Source organism: Epinephelus lanceolatus, chromosome 22 (genome assembly GCF_041903045.1).
Source record: "Epinephelus lanceolatus isolate andai-2023 chromosome 22, ASM4190304v1, whole genome shotgun sequence".
Taxonomy (NCBI): Eukaryota; Metazoa; Chordata; class Actinopteri; order Perciformes; family Serranidae; genus Epinephelus; species Epinephelus lanceolatus.
This window is the reverse complement of record NC_135755.1, coordinates 17,113,238-17,134,139: the sequence shown is the minus strand read 5'-3', so window position 1 is coordinate 17,134,139 and position 20,902 is coordinate 17,113,238. Positions and strand designations below refer to the sequence as shown.

The 20,902-nt window shown below is 41.0% G+C and overlaps 1 protein-coding gene across 1 annotated transcript in view; it reads right to left on the bottom strand.

Moving 5' to 3' along the window:
- ndrg2 (NDRG family member 2) overlaps positions 1-15,823 on the bottom strand; it is a 58,169-nt gene extending 42,346 nt beyond the window's left edge. Inside the window, exon 1 of the mRNA XM_033609921.2 lies at positions 15,510-15,823. The gene's annotated coding sequence lies outside the window, so the exon portion shown is untranslated. The remainder of the gene's footprint in view (positions 1-15,509) is intronic.
- Between the last annotated feature and the right edge of the window lie 5,079 nt (positions 15,824-20,902).

Below are 20,902 nucleotides of genomic sequence, written 5' to 3'. Positions count from 1 at the left end.
AACATTCTTGTGATTAAAAAATAATGTTAAAACCATTTCTTGTTGATGTATTCAAAGGCTTTTTAAACTGTACACCCGTTTTCTTTTTCTTTTTTTGTGTGTGTTTTTGTTGTGTGCTGATTTTTGGCTTGCTTTTTTGTGCTTTGTTGTATTTTAGGTAGCCTTGTGTAACATCTTAGCCAAAATAGCCTTTTGGCTAATTCTGGCATTTTTACACCATGTGATAATTATTCAAGTCCTAAAGTGCAGCTGCAGGCTACCGGTAAGCTACACTGTGTTGTCTTTGAAGTGTTGTTTTATTTACCTTTGACCTCGTGCAAGCAGGCGGGGGTGGAGAGACAAAACAAGTAATGGTCTGGAAAACCCTGCTGTTTACTCTGGCATTACGTTAACTAAAATGTGGGTGACATTCTCATGTCAACAAACGGATGTAAACACAACAGGAAATATGGAGGTCAACAAAATAACCAAGGTCATGTATTGTATGATAAATTGATAGTAGGGCTGGGCAATATGATTAAAAAATAATAATCATGATATTTTTTGGCTATATCGTGATACACGATATATACCGCAATATTTTGTGCTGTAGACTACTAGAATTCAAAATTATTAAATGAACGACAGGTACAATACAGTTAAATACAGTAGCTACTATCATAATAAAGATAAATAAAGTACTGTTATAATAAATTTAAATGAAATAAATAAAAGATAAATTAATTAAATGGACCGTATGAAGATCAGTGTAGTATCAGTGGTCCATACACACCCTTTGTTTACACCTCCTCTGTCTCTATAATCAAACTGATGCAAGCTGATGGTTCTGAGAGGACAATGTTATCCTGCTTCATTAAAACATTATTAGAAGAGTGACTCCATTACTGCAGAAGCTGTTGCTTAAACATTACTAAATAGTGTCAAACTGTTGCTGTTATGGGCTCAGCTAATGAGGGGGATTACAGTGTTGGTGGCTGATTATGCAGATAAATTAAATATGTATTAATGAATAATAGATTAGATGTCCGGACTCCAAGGCTAAAAAGGACATTAACCATCTCCTCACTGCTACAGTGTCAGATTGAGATGGAGGAGATACAAATGAAGCCATGTGGAGTGAATGATTACAAGCTATTATTACAGCAGGCACCAAATTGCTTTGATTACTGTTGAGTTATTAAAAGGCTAATTGCTTTAGATGTGTGCGTATATTAGGAAACATGGTTCCTCTGGGTGTGTGTGTGTGTGTGTGTGTGTGTGCTCATATCCAGGTTCAAAACACACTATATTGTGGCTGCATTGATAGCAGCTTCATGATGGTTTGCAGTACAACAAACACAGGAAATGTTACTCTACTTAAAGTTGCGTCGATATCCAGAGCTCCACTCTTCCTGATTAAGACTCAAATGTTCTGTTATAAATTCAATCATTAATTTAGTTTTAATCCAGTCTGTCTCTGGTGACACTGGTGCAAAAAGTACTTTAGTGTGTTTTAATATCGTTGGACAAAATATTCATCACACGTTTTAAAACTGCTACTGGTTCGCTGTGACCAAAAATTCTTTGTTTTATCTTTCTTGATTAAAGGGGTTATTTTCTTGATTAATTGATAATAACCAATACCGATGTATCCACTCTTCCCTACCTAATGTTAGTGATCATGAAATCTCTTCTGTAGTGAAATTAACATCATATTATGCTCTTATCGTGATGGCCCACCAGCAGATGGAGGCATGAAATACAATACTTTTCAGTGTATGTAATGTTCATTCATTGTGCAAAACAAGAAATAGCATGTTTGCTAATTCCTTTTTTAAAGCCAATATTGGCTGATACAGATGACGTTTCGATATTATTAGGCATCCCTACCAAGAATCCAAGAATTAGACCAGCACTCTGAAACCCAAAAGATATTCAGCTAACAATACCACAAAAAAGTAGTACATCCTCACATTTGAGAAGCCGTAACCAAGGAAAGTTTGACATTTTTACTTAAAAATGACTGATATTATTTATTGCTCATTGAAGCAGTTGGGGATATGATTGACTAATCGACAAAGATGATTGCCAGATATGTCAAAACAGATCTGCACCTGCGCCAACAACAAATAAAACAAACAAAATACTTCATTTAAACTGACATACAAGTTTTTCTGAACTCTTATTTGGGTTAACCCTAAGAGATCCACGGGACCCCAGGCGATCTGTGGCGCACTCATTCTTTTAAGGTAGGTACTGGTAGTAGTTAGTGATGGTCACATGAAGCCTCATGAACCACTTTCTTTATTTTCTGACCCCACCACATGGTGCTCGTGGTTTAAAGATAAAGGCTGAAGGACTTGCCATGAACTGTGCTTTCAAGCCTTTGTTGAACAGACAGCGCCATCTGGTGGCTTCAGAAAATAAAGACAGTGGTTCATGAGGCCTCATTTGGCCATCACTAGTAGCAGCATCATGTCAAACAAGACAACCTAGGGTATCTATTGGTACCAACCGTGTCATGTTAGCTTGTCAGGAAGGTAGTCATAGTGCTTCAAATTTATGGCTAAATTTTGGCATGGATAATACTGGCATGGCCATTTTCAAAGGGGTCCCTTGAACTTTAGCCTAAAGATATTAGAATCTTACGGGACATGAACGCCGCTTTTCTGGTTGAAAGTTGGTGTTTGTTGGACCCATCCACCACCACTCCCGCCAGCCCCACTTGGACTTTTGCCGCCATGACTTTCATCCTTTTTCGCCACATTTCCCCCTGATGCCACCGTTAAACTATACGACAACCTGCTGCGCATAATGCCGACATTAAACGACGCCTTTTTTCTTTGGTTTCGGATGCCGCAGGTCACTGCCCAAGCAACGAATTTCAAAGACTTGGAGTGAGACCGTCCAATAATTGGTATACAGTGGGTCTCTAATGGTTAAAATAGACATTAAGGCTTGAAAAAACATTGTGGTGTGTCTTAAACTTCCTACTTCTTCAAGGTTAAGGGACCCTTGTTGTGATGGTTACAGTAATCACTGGGTTATGATCAGAAAACTATGACTACTACCATCATTGACTGTTGTTAGAAATGGGAAGTGAACAGTTGACTCCTGTGTTGAAGCCCAGTGTCTTTATCTCTTAATAACAAGGCGCCACTGCTTCAATATCACGTCGTAATTCCTACATCATTTGAATGTTAACATATGTCATGTGTGGGGGCATTTGCTGCAAGTTTTTCTTCGGAGGGCTGGTAGCTGTTTTCCTGTTGTTCCATATTTATCCATTGCTAGCTTACAGCTATTTTTTCCCCAGTGGACCTCCGTCATGATGGCGGCCCCTGTTGCTAGGAGATCTGTGACACAACCGCAGAAAGCCTACTCTGTATAAATACACTTCACATGAATACTGTGTGCACCAGCAGGGGGGTCGAATGTTACCCCCGCGAACATGTTTTTGCTGTTTATTTTCTGCCCCGCTCAGCTCTTCCTCTGCCTGTGGATCTATTGACAAACAGCCCCGATTATGTAACTGCGCCGTGGAATGCCAATCACACAACACACACACACACACACACACACACACACACATTGTGAACTATCGCCTTTGACGGCACCAGACTGGATGCACATTTGGACGCATTTAGGTCGCTTCGACTCAAAATCACAGTCACAGAGTGAAACATTTGCACCACACATTTGAGTTTTAGAACAAACAAACAAAAAAAAAAAGAGGATCCATCTACACACTCTTCTCTGCACATCCAACCTGGGAAATATGAATGAACTTTGGGCAAAGCATTTGTCTATAAATAAGCTGTTGTGAAGGCCTGTTTGGACTCGTGGGAACAGACAGGGCATTGTGGGGCCTGGCCTATCTGTATCTGGCCTCTAGCCATCGGGCAAAGGACTGAGCGGTCCCCCCCACAAACACAAACACACACACACACTTCCACACACTGGCCTAGATGCTAGCGTATGAACACTGCTGTAATCTCATACACCTACACAGGATAAAATCCATATGCTCTGACCCAGATGCCGTTATGCTCTAGTCCACCTACACAAAGTATAAAAAAATAAAAAATAAAAAAAAAAATCCATATTTTTATGAACACCCAGACTAATATGCACTAGACACTACGACTGGCCAAGACTCTGATGATAACAATTCAGATGAAGAAGCACATAAAAACACACAAAACATTACTCACATGGTCAGGATTTATTCAGACTAGACTGATCTCAGACACCTACGCAGTGAGCAACGTTGTTCCACACTGTCTCAGTCATCAGCTAATGTGCTTCTCTTCACTGTACACACAGTAAAAATACATCTGAGCTCATGCTATCAAACCCATTGTAATGTACGCCACTCCAAACAGATATCAAAATAACTGACCTATCCTCAGCTACAAGCAGTGTTTAAACATTAGTGCTTTTATGTCCTGACTGAATTTATGCCCTAATTTCTGTAAAAACAATTGAATTTCTGATCAATTAATGACAAAACGCAATTAAAAAAACCCTTTTAGATGTGGTTTTGGCTGCCTAAAATGTTGTGCCATACGCAAGTGGACATTTTAATGACTCTGCACCACATTTCACTTCTTTTACTTCTTTATAAGCTACAAAACTGAGCAAAATCCCCCCAACACAGCCAAAGATGCAGGTGTGAGTGAGAAGCAGTGCTTCATCTGTGCTCGGCGTGCTTTGGTTTCCATCCAAACGATTCATTTTTAGTAGCCCGTGAGCACAAATTTCAATGTTTGTTTTGCGTTCTCGATGGTCTCTGGTGTCACATTGGCTGGGTTTTAACACACTGAGCTGAATCCACTGTCAACAGAGAAGAATCAATGTTTCTGTTGGTGCCAACACGGGGGGAAGTGCAACATTACACAATGTTAGTTACAGTAGCTGCACTCAGATGGGCCATGCAGGATACAACTGGAGCATGTAAATAAGAGACAGGAGGGATTTTTTTCATATGGACATTTCATCAGTGCAATTTAATTTAACAAGATTAGGCTTCTTATTAAATATAACTAATTATATTAAACGTAAGGCTCAAACTCACAGTTGTTTTCATGAATAAATAATCATTTGGTCTATTAAATGTAAGGAATTATGGCAAAACATGGCAATCACAGTTTCTTAAAGTCCAGGCTGACATCTTCAAATGACTTGTTTTGTCCAACCAACAGTGCAAAACTCAATATTCAATATCAATATATTGAATTTACTATCATAAATGACAAAGTCACATTTGAAAAGCTTGATTCAGTGAATATTTGCCAAAAATACTTCTACACTAATAACTGTCTGACTGGCCATCATATGATCTTCAGTTCCAATTCAAAAGATCTTACAAGTTTTGGACAGATGGTACACAGAAACAGCAATATGTTTGTGGAGCTATGGAGTTATAAAAGACTGAATGTAGTTAAAGCTGCATTCGTAGATCTTTTTGGCCACTTGGGGGCATTGCAACAAAGTAAAAACACATCTGTGTTAAAGTTGATATGGCAAAAGTGTAAGTAAATAGTTAACTATTTACACATCCAGCAAACTAGCAACAATAGCATTCATTTGGAGTAGGGATGAAAGTATCGGTTACTTTTGCTAATAGACAGCTAGCTAGCCACGTTAACATGCAAAAACATAGTACCCACTGGCCACCATTGGTCTCCACTGGTTAGCTGATGTTAGCCTTGGCCACTCTGCATTGTTCACTATCTGTGTTGCAAAACTGCGAATCCTAGGACAGCTAAGAAATGACCTGTCTTATGCTCCTTATTATTGGCTAGTACTCATTGCCTTTGGTGTTTGGATTGGTTAGGTTTAGGGAAGATAAATGGGACTGGTTATGGTTAGGGCAAGAATGTCAAGGTAAGCCAATCAGAGGCAGAGTAAGACAGAGTAAAGTGTGCCATTCCTTTGCTATTTTAGGATTTGCAAATTCTCACCTAGGTCAGATGGGAGCTAGCTATTAATGCCATTAATTCTGTGATTACCACTGGTAACGGAACTGCGAAAACATGGCACCACCCTCCGCTGACACCCCACACATAGCCCCGGTAAGGTAATGGCTTCATTTTAAGCCACAAATCTCCTTTAGCATTGTTGACTATGTTAGCACCACTAGCCATGATGACATTGCTAATTGTACTAACAGAGCTAACAGTGATAACATAGTGAACAACACCAAAGGAAGTTAGCGGCTCGACGTTGAGTCACTTACTTACCGCGTGAATTGGGGGAGACTGGAAGATGGGCACAATGTTTCCACAGCATTGGTGTTGGGTCGGGATGCCGTTATTAGCAGTTATCACTGAATGAGTGGCGCTACTAGCTAGCTGCCTCCAGACCCAGTTGGTGGAGAGTGCAGTGAACTGCAGAGTAGCAAAATTAACCTATAGACCGACGTGTAACTGGTCAAATATTGTCAGCCCTTAACCGATGTGTTTGTCGTCTGTACGTTGGCTTTCTATGAGACTTTTTTTTTTTTCTGAAATCAGCTGTCTGATGTGACTGGAAACAAGATTGATATGAGCCAAGTCAGCGGGCCAGAAAGTGTAAAAAAAAACAACAAGCTAAAAGATGTGAACTTGCCTCATGGAGCTGGGTTTGTCACCATGAGCAACACCTTTCACGTTACACATGGTAATTTGATCCATTTTTAATGTAAACATCTTGCTTGTTGCAGCTTTAAGAAGGTACTTTATCCCCTCATTTGCTTGAAATCATCAATGTTCATGTTTGTTCCAATAGCAAGCTAATTAAAGTGGCTATCAGCCCTCCTCTGCTATAAACAAGCGGCAATACTCAAACTGAGCAGTAAACAAAACTCTAACTCTCAAGAGGCAATTACACCCACAGACATAAGCATCAGCTCCGTAGCACCATCAGCGCCGAGACACCATCAAACATCGTAATGCAGTCCACTTAATGCAACAATACCTCACATTTAATCAGCGGCTTGGTGCCGCCGCTACACTGAAACACAGCGTTCATGTCACTAAATTGACGGGTCTGCATGAACCCAACAGCTGGTGTGCACTTAGACAGGAGATCATTTGAACGTCAACACCTCAACATAAGGACACACACTATTTCTGAGCAGTCAAGATGACAACAGCATTTGATTCCCTGATATTCTGGGACCTGAATCCACCTCCAATAATAGATGTTTACTGGCCTAGTTTACTGCATATCCACACATTCATCTACCTTTCCACAGTGTTTTCGGTGTCTTCTGTTTCGTAGCAGCTATCAGACCTCAGAGCCGTGTTATCTAAGTTAATACAACATGTGGAATATTGGTCAGTTTATCACTGCAGCTCATTTAAAGTCAGGAAATTAACTCCATCGGTCAATATATTCATATAATAAACTGTTTCATTGTCAAAACTTCATTGTTTTACAAGTGATGATTCATAACTTGAACAACAAACAATAAAATGCTTCAATTTCATATGAGTATTCATTAAACAAGAGGTGTCAATTTAGAAAAAGATTCTACATATGTAAATCCACTTTCTCCAACATTGAAGGTCAGAAATAAACTATGATTTGAACTTTAATATCTCACCACTGTACAGCCCTAACAGGTCAAGCATATCGTCTTTCCCCTGCGGTCATCACTGATGGATTAGCAAACACTGCGGGAGTAAATGTTAATATTGGATGAGTCAACAGGCAAGGTGACAGACTGAATACGCTCGAGTAAGTTTCCCCCAACAGCTGAAAGGAGGTACATTTGTGCTTTAAAGGAGGGGGCAGAAATGCAAGTGCAATAAGTTCTCCTATTTTTAAATCAGCTAGAATTGCCATTTTCTCCACTCTTTACTTTCATTCCCCCCTCATAGGCCACTTTATATGTTTGGAAATGATTCTCTTGTGTGCGTATATTTGTATGTGTGTACGTCTTGTTTTACTGTAGTGAAAAAACATAAATAATTCTCATTATGATAATAATAAAAACTTTATTTATTTAGCACTGTTCAGCAGCACACAGTGCTTCAAAAAACTAAAAGGAAAAAAGCAGACAGTTGGTGTAACATTACCCCCCTGACCTTGATGCCAGTTACACAACTATATCTAGCTTAAGTTTGCTAACACTGGCTAACTTCACAAAAATAAAATAACCAAAATAAGCTAACGGTCATGCCAGACCAAGCAAGCAGTGGTGAAAATACTTGAAGGTTGATATTACTGTCTTTAAGAGGCTGTGGGGTGCTTAGTTTTTATGCTAGTACAAAAGTATCTTGTGAAACTTGAAAACGTAAAGCATCCATCGGTAGTGATGGCCAAATGAGGCCTCACAAACCACTGTCCTTATTTTCTGACGCCACTAGATGGCACTGTCTGTTCAACAAAGGTTTGAAAGCACACTTCATTGCAAGTCCTTAAGTCTAGTGATGGCCAAATGAGGCCTCATGAACCACTGTCTTTATTTTCTGAAGCCACCAGATGGCGCTGTCTGTTCAACAAAGGTTTGAAAGCACACTTCATTGCAAGTCCTTCAGCCTCTATCTTTAAACCAAGAGTGCCATCTGGTGGGGTCAGAAAATAAAGAAATTGGTTCATGAGGCTTCATTTGGCCATCACTACTTAAGTCTTTGTCTTTAAACCAAGAGCGCTATCTGGTGGGGTCAGAAAATAAAGAAATTGGTTCATTAAGCTTCATTTGGCCATCACTACTTAAGTCTTTGTCTTTAAACCAAGAGCACCATCTGGTGGGGTCAGAAAATACAGAAAGTGGTTCATGAGGCTTCATTTGGCCATCACTATCCATTGGTACCAACCATGTAATCCTAGCTTTTTGGCAAGGGGGCGATATAACTCTCCAAAGTTGGCTAAATTTTGGTGAGAGGAACAATTGGCATGGCCATAAAAGGGGTCCCTTGAACTCTCACCTCAACATGTCTGAATGAAAATGGATTCTATGGGTACCCACGAGTCTGCCCTAATCTTGGGAAGACTTGTTGGCAAAAAAGGTTTGTTCCTTACAATCCATGTACTCCAAACTTCAGCTGTCTATTTGTCCTTTTAAGGGAAATGACAATCAGCCTGTTTAAAGAACAAATAATCGCCTAACACAAATACATAATACATAAGACATTAAAACAGGATTGCTGTGGAAGAAAATGTCTACGCACATCAGATAATTAGTAATATTAACTGTAAAACAGGAGGTAAATCAGTATGCCAATCCTTCCTAACTCTTCATATTGACAGTTTTCGACTAACCTATATACTAGGGGTGTGAAGGTCCATTGATCTTGATCGATATATCGATTCAGTGGCCCTATCTGGCAACCACTATGAAAAATTTCTCAGGCCGCCCCTGCAAGTCAGGCTGTACACTCCACAGCCTCTTACTTTATAATCGAAACACTGTGTTATTTCCTCTTTCAAACGTTACATCGTCAAGCTTTAAAATTGTCTTTTCGGCTATGTATAATTTATAATTTCAGTGTAAACAAATGTTGTAAATCATGCCTTGTGTTACACAAATCATGGCACCCTGTTAGGAACCTGGAGTGCAAAAGGTCAAACTGTCACTGACAATCCAAATGAACACGGGCGATGTCCAATGATGGTACAACCAGTCTGTAATGAGGTCACGATGGTCGATAGCCACCATGTCAACACATTCAGCGGTGCAGGGACAATGAAACATGGGGGTTAACAAACATGGCCATCACCATCTTTCTGCCAAACACAAAACTTAAGCTACTGAGTCATCACTTCACAAATGTTTCTGTTCCGTCAGTGGGCTCAGAAATGGCTGCAAGCTCCTACCAAGTAGAGACTGAACCGCCACAGTTTAATGATGTCAACAAGCTGATCTTGGATTATTAGTCTGGCCAGAACACAAACACTCTGGGATGCGGCGTCAGACCAAAGGGCAACTGTTACAGCTGAAGAGTTTATTTTCCATCCTGACAGATGCATATGCCACGACTCCGGAAAAAACGGCACAAATTACAGCTGTGACATTTTGACAGCCCGGCCCATTCACAGTTACAGTGTCCTCACTCCAACCTGAATCTGCTGGGAGATAATTAGCAACCTCTGGCAGTCATACAGTGTATACAGATGTCATCCATGGGTCCAAAAATGAATTTGTGCCAAGTCTTAAAATGACATTTTGGCAGTATAATAAAGTACAACTGCCACATCCTGTTGCCGTTATACTGCATTGAAAGTTCTATTGTTATGGGATGCATTATTGATCAATCTATTGCTTATTTGGTCAACAAATTAGATCAATAAGTCAATAAATAATTACCAAATCCTGTGTTCAATGGCTCATTAGGTTTGATCAACAGCAAACCGCAAAGAAATTCAGTTCACAATGATGAGAAACTAGCAGCATCCATTCTTATATTTCCTTTATGTTGAAATACTAAGGCCAAATAAAAAACAGGCATCTTACACAAGACTGATTCTGCAATCTGTTCTCCTGACCTCTATAAATACCCCATGGTTTGTAATTTATGATGCTGGAACAGATTTAGAAGGAAAGCCTTTTATGTCTTCAAACATGTCTTCCTCCCGACACGATCAGCCCGAGACACTGTGAAGATCTGCGTGTTTAGTCAGTTTCAGAGATGTAGCTGAGTGTTAACCGGAGAATTCAAATAATCATTAAGTAAAATGAGCACTATAATAACGTCAAAATATCTATTTAAAATAATTAAATCCAGCAGTCAGAGATGTACTTGAAAATACACCCCAGAGCAGAAACTCACTTAAGGTTTATAAGTTAAAGTGGTCATTAAGAGAGTTACATTATTCATTTGTTAAAGCATAAGCAGGGTTTTAATGCTGTAGCTGGTCCTTGTGGTGCTATATTATTCTATAGACGGCAGGGTGGTTTAGACTCGCACCCATTCCACTTGTGGACAGTGTTATCTAGCTGTGCAGAGAGTTCTGGCCTTATCTGTGGTTGTGAGATATCTGCCTCTGACATATCTGCCTCCATGCCCAATACAACAGAGATGGATGGAATTTTGTTTGCACTGTAAAGACCGTTGAAAAGAAAAGACACACTGAAAGGTACAGTCACACACAGGTGAAATTAACATTGGCCTGTATTTGCCCCCCGTTCACTTCAATTCAACATTTGCTTCCAGTGGCAAAGCAAATTCACATCTTTGTGTGGAGTTAAACTTTGGTGAACCTTGAATGGCGAAGTCCCAGCCTCAACCAATCGCAAAGAAGTATGCATGGAAGAGACACTGATTGTTGCCATGTCTAACTAGCCTTGCGTCAGCAGGGTCTTCACATATAGTGAAGAGCCTGGTTTCTATTCACTCCGAATTTTGTCTGGATTCTGGTTCCGGTCTAGAGAGTGGATGCCAAATTCACCAAAGTAAAAGTGTTCACCAAAGTAAAACTTTAAATTCTGGCGCACCATCGATTTGGGGTGATGAGGGGTGTAAGAAAATCAATTAACTTAATGGCTTGGGGCTTTTCTTGTAAATTATATTCTTTAAATTAAAGTTTCACCGTATTTTTATTAGCTTGGTGCTTTTATTTTGACGGAAAGGCGCATCCATCGAATTCCAGATCCTGTCTTACTCGCCCTGGTTCCGGTTCCTTACCAAAACGGCCACTAACGGCCCCAGACTATGTCTAACCATCCAATATTGTATGATATTCAGGAGGATAGACTGTATACAGGGTGACTACAGGTATCAGACAGTTAAGTTTAGAACTTTTTTGGACCCGTTCAAGACACCTTTTCACCAAATTTAGATTTTTGGACAAATCATGTCCATGTACATATTCAAGCATTGCATGCAAGTAGTATATCCTCCTGAGACCTGAGCATTTGTTTGGTATGCATTATGCCTAGCTATTTGGGATCAGTAGGACCCAGAAAGTTTAAAAAACTAAATATCGTCAACGATAATTAAGTCTCAATGTCCTCAAGCATCTCAGCATGTTACTGTTGCTGACATCGGTCAAATGTGTTGCCATATCAAACTACAAACATTATTAACCAGAAATAAACAAGTTTCAACCATAAAATGTGATCAGGTTTTGGACCTTGTCCTCTTTTGTGTCGGGATCAGCTGAAGACTAACTTGACAGAGATGGCTGCCATCTTGTTTCTACATGGATTAGTGTATTGTGCTCCTACTACCACTAGATGGCACAAAAAGTGTCCACGAACAAGGTCAATGGCTCCAAGCCAAGTAGAATGAAGTATAAGGTCAAGTAAACCCTAAATGTGATGTCCTCAAATGAGGAGACAGGGTCTCAAGAGGATATATGTGCAGAGGTAAGTGTTATGTAGGAATATGGTTATTAGCGTGAGTTAAGTCAATCTACATTTTGCCAACAGGTAAGTGCAAGTGTGAAGTAAAATGACAGTCTTATAGTTTTTTAAAGATTTGTAACATTAGAAATATGGACTTTTACATAGTAAGGCTTCACTCATTTTCACAAGAGGAAATTAAAACTGGATAAATGAAATTAGATCAAATGGTTGTAGTAGTTAAGACCCCACAAATTCAAAATGTTAAAGCCTTATATTTTCAACATTTGTAACAAGAGATTTTAAGACTAAGTATAATAAAGATGGATGACACGAAAGCTCCCCAAAAGTGAAACCGAAAGATCTCGATTGGCCCCTGGTGGCTGGCTGTGGTATAGGCCATAAACTCCGCCCCCTCCATGTAAGCAGATGGATACAATGTCAACGTGTGGGTCAAATACATTTTTACCCAAACATGATTTCTGTCATTTCAGGTAGTTTTTCTCACACTGCTGTATGGGTAAGTGTATGGGCGGGATCTTGATACCACAGAGATCGCTAATGCACAAACTCTGAGTCCAAATGATACCACCAATACAAGATGGCAGCTGCCGTATCCGGGATTTTTTTTTTCTTTTTTTCATAGAGTGGAACGGAACATAAGAAAATTTCAAATGTACATAAGAACTTATAAGCAAAATATAGCTTAAACTAGCTAACAAGCTAGCTTTATGTGTGCCTCAGATCCGGCACTGCCCACATTCACCATGAATATGATCTTGACAAGTGATCTTGGCAGGTCACTCACCTGCATTAGCTCGTGTGACTGTACCCTTAAACTGGCATAACCAAATAAAGTTTACGTATAGGAACTACTTTCTCCCAAGAAGTAGTCACAGTTGGAGCCATAATGTAGTTTTTGTTTATTTTATCTAAACACAAGGTAAATATAAATATACTAGAGCTGTCAGAGTTCACGGCTCAGGTGTGTGGAACGGGAAGTTTTTGTTATGGAAGCATGTCAAAAAGTATGACGTATTGGTGTGTAAAACTGAATTTGGTGAATGGAATTATGGTTACATATGGACAATGCTGTCACCCTTCTGTGTTATGGTGAGCATGTGTTTATTTTATTGAGAATAAATGGATCGCCAAATCCAAATAGATAACGCACACTGGAGATTTGTTTATTCTCAGTTCAGAACACATGTCCGGAACAAGTTTACGTTAGACATTTTGTTTTGTTAAAAGTCACCAGAAAACTGTCCACAGTGAGTAACCATGACAGTTTTTGAAGAGACACACCGGTTATGAGATTTTCAGATATCAGTCTTCAGTGCTTTGAGCAGCACAAATAAAATTCCATTCACCTCCACTGCAGTGGGATAATATCTCAAATCATCAGCAGATAAAACCCAAACTATGAGCATGTGTGTGTGTGTGTGGGTGTGTGCTGACATTTGGGTGAACTGACCCTTTAATATCCTCCTAAAACGCAGTATTAATCAGGGGTGAAGTTTTTACAGTGTGTGCTCACTCCCTCTGGTCTGATGATGAAAAGTCATCTGAAATAAACAGCCACAAAATTATGGATGCAGGGCTGCTAACACCACACCCACCAGCATCTCCAACAAAGAAAGACAAACTGTACACTCTGTGAGAGTGTGTGTCCCTGTATGCGTCCGTGTGTGTGTGTGTGTGTGTGTGTGTGTGTGTGTGTGTGTGTGTGTGTGTGTGTCTGCATCTCTACATCTCAGCACAGTCTGTAATTTCTGACATAGAGCCTGTGGCGCGCGTGCGTCCTGGTGCATTTGTACATCTGAACGCACAATCCTGGAACAATGTCTACTTCAGAAGAGAGGCTTGTCTCCGTGTCTATGCGTGTGTCTATGTGAGTGTGTGTGTGCGCGCGCGTTATCAGCAGGAGCTCCACTTCACTCAAAGAGCAGTGAGGCCGCGAGTCTCCAAATGCGGTATGACTCACAGAATCTGCGCGCGAGCTTTGCTTGAGTGCGTACGTGCGTGTGCGCAGCTTGCACCGCGGTGAAAACCTGTCTGTGGAGCCCTCTCACTTTGTGTGTGTGTGTGTGTGTGTGTGTGTGTGTGTGTGTGTGTGTGTGTGTGTGTGTGTGTGTCCTTGGTCTGGCACGACACACTGAAGCAAAATATTTCCCCTCGCGCGCCAGGTTATAAGATATTCCATAAGGGAGACTCTTATGAAACGGGTATTTTCAGGGGTTTTGCTGCATGTTTTTTTTTAATTCTCTCCTTGTATGTTTTTTGTTCCGAGCCAGCACAGGGCCAGTGAACACACACACACACACTCAAGGGACACACCTCCATTTGACATTGACACACATTATATCCCCTCCTCTGGCGCGCCAAGTGCCACAACAACCCCCCTGCCAGCCCCCTCCCCTTGAACGGCCCCAGACTCACCACCTCAGCCTCCATATCATGATCACAAAATAAGTATATAACCGTGATATCGCCGCTGCTGCAGCTCTGTGGGAACATCCTGTTTTAAAAACACCACAAAGGGATGATGATGCTGCTGGCTGACAGACAAGACAGGGATGGATGGAGGGATGGAGGAAAGAAGAGGGGGGTCATGTTCATATAAGATCCAAGTTCATGCGCCATGAGTCAATACTGGCCTATATTCTATGTGCAGGACACCCAGGCATGCCTTTGAGCTGTCATGCCTGGGTCGGTGATTATAAGGAGGGGGAGGTGGAGGGGAGAGGAACAAAGAGCCGCTGGCTGTGCCACATGTGCGCGTCAATAACACGCACTCTGTGTGTCACACAAACACTCCAAACGGGATCACATGCATGCAAAATGAAATGTTCTGCATCTGCTGCATGCAAACACACATTTAAATATTGATGTCTTGCAGAGTGTGTGTGTGTGTGTGTGTGTGTGTTGATAGGCGGACCGAGCAGCGTGTTTCTGGATTCAATCAGGGAAGAAAACACAGGGGGCACTGATTACTTTGAGGGTTTTGCATAATGCAGTGTTAAACAGGAGGGTTCACGTTGCATACGTGCACATTCCTACAACAGAGCTAACACTCGAGAACAGAACACACACATATTTTGCAGGTTTCATTGCCTTGTTGCGCGACTGTTGAATGAACAATGACAAAATCTGCACAGGCTACTCCCTGACTTTCTCCAGGAGGACACGGAGACTCCAAACACTCTCACATACACACACACTTCTTGCTCTCAGAGCACCAACGGGATGGACTCACCTTTTTAATCAGCAGATGAGGAACGAAAAAAAAAAAAATCTTCACACAAAAGCACCGACTTCTATAAGAATGAAATGACAGGCTTATAAAGGCAAGTCTCGCTCTCCACTTGCGCAGTGTCTTCTCGCTTTCTTTCCAACCTGCTCCTCCAGTCTTCCTGCTAATCTCCTGTTATTTCACTTTCTTTTTTTTTCTTTTTTTTAACTCCACGTCCTTTATTTTCCGCTGTGTGTCTTCTTCCTCAGTTTCCCCCCTGTGTTGTTTTTTCTCCTTTCTCCAGCAGGAGGAATATTCAGCACGCAGAAAAAAAAATATGGAGCGGTCAATCAAAAGGCAAGATGCAGCGATGGAGGGTTTTAGGGGGTGGTGGGAAAGTTCTCTGCCAATAAATCCAAAACAAACTCCACTAAACTAGTTGATTTTAATCCAAAATAAGTGGAGGTTATATTTCATACACCCTGTGACAGCTCCGGTTTGGACCAGACTAAATGCTGAAGCTATATCAGGAGATAATAGCGTGTTTCTCTTTCTGGCTCCCCCTCCTCCTAGCGTTCATAATGGTACGGTCCACCCTTGTGGAGCTTGTGGAAGTGAGCCGAACGCGCGAGCTTTCCCGCCTGGGCCCGGGCCAGCAGGTAAATAAACACACCTGGAGTCAAAGCGCGGTCACGGAGGGGACAAGAAGGGGGGACGTTTCGACTTGGACGAGTCCATCACCTGGTGGTCCAAACCTGGGCTCTGGGTCTCCTCCAGAGGGTCACTGAAAGGGAGGTGGAGGTCTCAATGTGTCATGGAGGAGTCTGTCACCAGCTTGTAACTGAAAAATGTTAATGACGCCCCCCCTCTATGACTCTATGAGCAATGACAATTCAACTTTTAGCATGGCTGGATCAAACTTTTAGGGGGCCTGGGGCTAAAAGTAGCTGTCGGACCCCCACTTCACCCCCCCCCCCCCACCCCCCAATTGCCATTCTCTGAGCATTGTGCCTATAAATTCCCATTAAGTTCACTGCAAACAATAGACCACACATGGCAGCTTCGTTGTACACCCACAGACCCAGAAACCAAAAAAGTACTCATGCTAAAATAATAGTTTGACTAAAAACAAGTTTATTTAGGAAACTGCAGCCATGTTAAAGTATTCACTCTTTCCCCGCCACTGACAAGATTTTCCGTCATTTGTGACACAACGATTCCCTGCCGTTGACGACATATTCTGTCAATCCGTGTTTTCACTATCATAAGATAGGGGGCGCTGTTACACATCTTGTGAAATAGAACAGCACTGCTATGTTCTAAATAAACAAAGAAGAAAATCTGCTAGAAATTGCTTACGGAAATGCTGCAGCTTGTAAATTGCTCAGAAATGCTGTTTACGGTTGTGCAAGCCGTGGACATGTTGATGGTCTCAGACTCCGACACTTCGTGCTTTGATCAACATTCTCAATACGATTTGGATGAAGAAGCAGACGAGGTTGGTGGGACAAAACGGGGTCGCCATGACGGTGACGGTGACATGGACAAGACGGCCGCAGAGGAGAGGGAGACAACATCACACTGAAGGATTGCTCAACGTGGCGACGTGTTCCGCTGTACCTCAAAGAGAATATTGAGCTTTTTGTCCGACATGTTGTTGTTTTATGAAGATGCACAAAATTCAAGTGTTAAAAAAGAAATGGAGTAAGATAGAGTAAAATATTTTTTGTGCATAAAAACGAAAGGTCTCTTCTTAAGTTTCATATAAAAACTGTTTACATAATAATAGAACAAATTATTCTGTGGGTCCTGAAAGATCAGTGAATATGATCAAAAATGCTGCCGGTGGTTGGCAACTTAAAAACAATACTCTGGCAGGGAAAGTGTTAATTTTGATAAGAAAAACTATGACAAAATATGTTTGTGAATGACCTTTTTTCCATGCAACATATCCTTATACAACAGTTTGTATGAGATCCTAAAAATTTGCACACCACGAATAGCTTACTTTTCATAAAGTTCTGCACTCAACGTAAAGTGAGAGGTTAGATTTAGGTAAGTAAAGTTAATGTGGTGGGTTTAGGAAAAGACACAAATGGCTAAATGAGACTACAGAATGTTATCACGCCAGACACAGATTTAAAGCCTTGTTGTGGTGGAGAATTTGAAGTCATGTAACCGTGATGTTGTTTATTAGCCTAGCATTAGCTTTTTATTTCTGCTGATTGCATTTACGCTAAGAAAAGTTCTAAAAGTGGTGTTATTTTTGTGAAGGTTATCCCGCTGAACAAAGCTTGTAAGTATAAACTCCTGTTTGCCACTGAGTTTATTTTCTGCAGTAATCCAGTGGAAAATTCCTATAGGCTTTTGACGCGGTAACCTGGGCGACGTTAACTTCCATGTTGGCTTACAGAAACTCTGTAACTTCACAGCGAACTGCAACCTTTGGGACCACTTTGCTCATATTTTAATCCACCGTTGGTTACTAAATGGACAGCATACTCAAATATGGATGGATTGATAATGAAATAGATTGAATTCAACGAAAGTGTGACATTATATGGCACAAATTTCGTCATTCTACTGCCTAATAATGGAGTGTTATCACAATGGAGTTTGGTGTCAGTGCTCGTCATCTGACCCTGTATGGAGAGTTTAAGAGCCTGTCCTAATACCCACACTTCCCCTAGAAATACCCACTTGCACTTGGTTGTGCGCGTTCACGTTTTGGCTAGTGGTGTCCCAAAACAGAATTGAGGTAGTGGAAGTGGTTTCCAAGACTTAAAATCCACCCTAGATTCCAAGGGAGCCCAGACCCACACTTTGAACGAAGTGGAAGATGAAACAGCTTGCGAAGTCAGCAACGTCGGCAAGTTTTGGAAAAGAATTTGTTATTGTACGATCGGAATGTAGGCTATACAAACAACAGATGGTTGGACTAGCATAAACTCATCAGCAACTCGGTTGAACACAGCGTCAAAATATTTAAACAAATCGACTTCCCCGAAAAAAAACGATCAGAACTAGAAGACGTTGTAGGCGCTGATTCATTCTGATTCATCAGACAGAGAAGAATAAACATAGCACATGCCACAACACAAGCGCTGGAGCCGGCATTTTCAAACCTGAATGACTACCGGTATCTTGCGTCGCTACTACGCGTGACGTATGCCTGCACATCGGCCACACCGATTTGCATGAAGTGGTGTCTCGTTTCGTAGGGAAAGATCTCTACCCTTATATTTCTCACCTCCCTCATCAAGGGTTATCTCGCAAACGAGGGCACTCAATACCAAGTGGAAGATTTAAGGGGTAGAAATGGGATTGGGCCTAAATCACTGGTTTTTTTTTTAGTGGAGTTTGGTATACCTGCTCTTCTGATGTGACTTTACGGAGAGTTAAAATCAGTGTCTTTTTCAGTGGAGTTGTGTATACCCACTCTTCGGACGTGACTCTGTAAATCAGTGCTTTTTAAGTGGAGTTTGGTATACCTGGTTTTCTGATGCGACTCTGTATGGAGAGCGAAATTCAGTGGTTTTTTTGCAATGGAGTTCTTCTGCATATTTGGTGAAATATAATATTAATCAAGTGTAATCAGACAATTACACAGCCCAAAATATCAGTGTAGTTCAAACAAGAGCATAAATATCTTTCTCCTCTCAACAAGCAATAAATTGAATTTGAATTGTTGATATGTTTGATATCCAACTTGCTCTCCCACTCTGGCAAAGAAAAAGAAATCTGATCTTGAGCCTTACAGCCTCACTGCTTACTTAACCGTGGATTCAAAGGTATGATAAATGGTTTATCTGATGTGTTGTTGAAAGTTGAATGTAACCTATTGTACAATGAGACGTAAGGTGAACGCAGGAAGTTCAGTATGTATAAACACTTTCTATAAACAGAGGAAAACTTTCCCCTCTCTTTTTCTTCTCCAGCCCTCTCAGCCTTTGATGATACCACTTCCATTTTAAGCGCGAGGCACTTGCATAATTCCGTTCTCTATGCCGGGATACATAATGAGCTCTTTTATATTGCAGCAGAGGGAAAAATAAACACGACACATGTAATCCCACTCTGAGACTGTGCCGCGCTGTACTCCAAACCCAGAGCAGAGCTGCTGAGAAGCAAAACATCACTCATCAGCTCTGCAGCTATGTAAGTCAGGTCATAGTTTTCCCAAGTGACACACATAGACTCTTGTTCATACTGCCACAGGATGACCACACTGTTTGCTGTATGTGCTTCTTGGCTGCATTTAGAATGGAAAAAGAATCAGAGCAATATTCCTTTAGGGATTTATAATGAAGCAGTGATTATAGTGACGTTTAATCCAACCAAACATTATTATACTATTACTATTTGGAGTATCAAGATATTGCAGGAAAGCTGTTTAGCTACAACTAGTAATTCCAAATTTTTCCAGTCATCAAACTATCTTCTGTGGAAAAGAATTTCAGTCCGATTTGGGATAAACCACCCTCAGTATGTTATCTGGATCATAGTTGGCGGTTTAAAATCTCTCTGGGGCCCAAAATTAACCACCTTACATAATGATCCTCCAGCCCGTGCCTCTGTCATGCTTTGGAGAGCCAGATATTTGTTCCACCCGAGCACACTGACGCACATTTAAACTGTGTCACTATCCAGTCCAAGTCTACACATACAGTGTGAATGTCCCCGCGCTTCAGTGGATTAAACCTCTCACATATGCTCAAAGTTTTCAGAAGAACGTACGAGGTCAGTGGTTAGAGAAGCAACTCTTTCCTGTTAAAACGATTTGTTCGATTATTTGCTCCATTAAAAGCAGAAATGGTATGCGCAGGAGAGAATTAGCAGACACGCACTGCAGCGACAGCTTCAACGGTTGACGTTATGTATCAGTGGTCATTCCTTATCTTGGCCCACCAGCTGTGCAGCCCGGCTGGATTAAAGGGCTTTCAGGTGACGTAACACACCCTCTGGCAGCCACACTGGAGGTCCAGCATAAGCTGTGATTGTCTGATAGCTGTTGTAGACATGACTCATCATCCTCAGCAGTTAGGCATGAAAGATTTTGGCAATGATTTTGACTGGAAAGAAAGCTCCTCACAGAATCACAGCAACAATCATGGTTTTAATGTTCTCACTGACACACTATCTCATACATAGGAATCTCCTACAGACTCATATAAACTTAAGAACTATGTTAAAGTTTTTTCTTTATAAAAATAACCTTGGGTGTTTTTTCATTGAGACACAAAGATGAAGCTGCCAAATGGAATCACTTGGTACCATAGCATCAGTCTGAAGCAACCAACGACGACTGTTTTAAGTTTCTGTATACGACATTAGTATTGATATAGAAGCACACAAGTATTTGCTATGTAAAGCTATAAAGGAGTAATGGCATCCTGAGCAGGGAATGACGTCGCTCT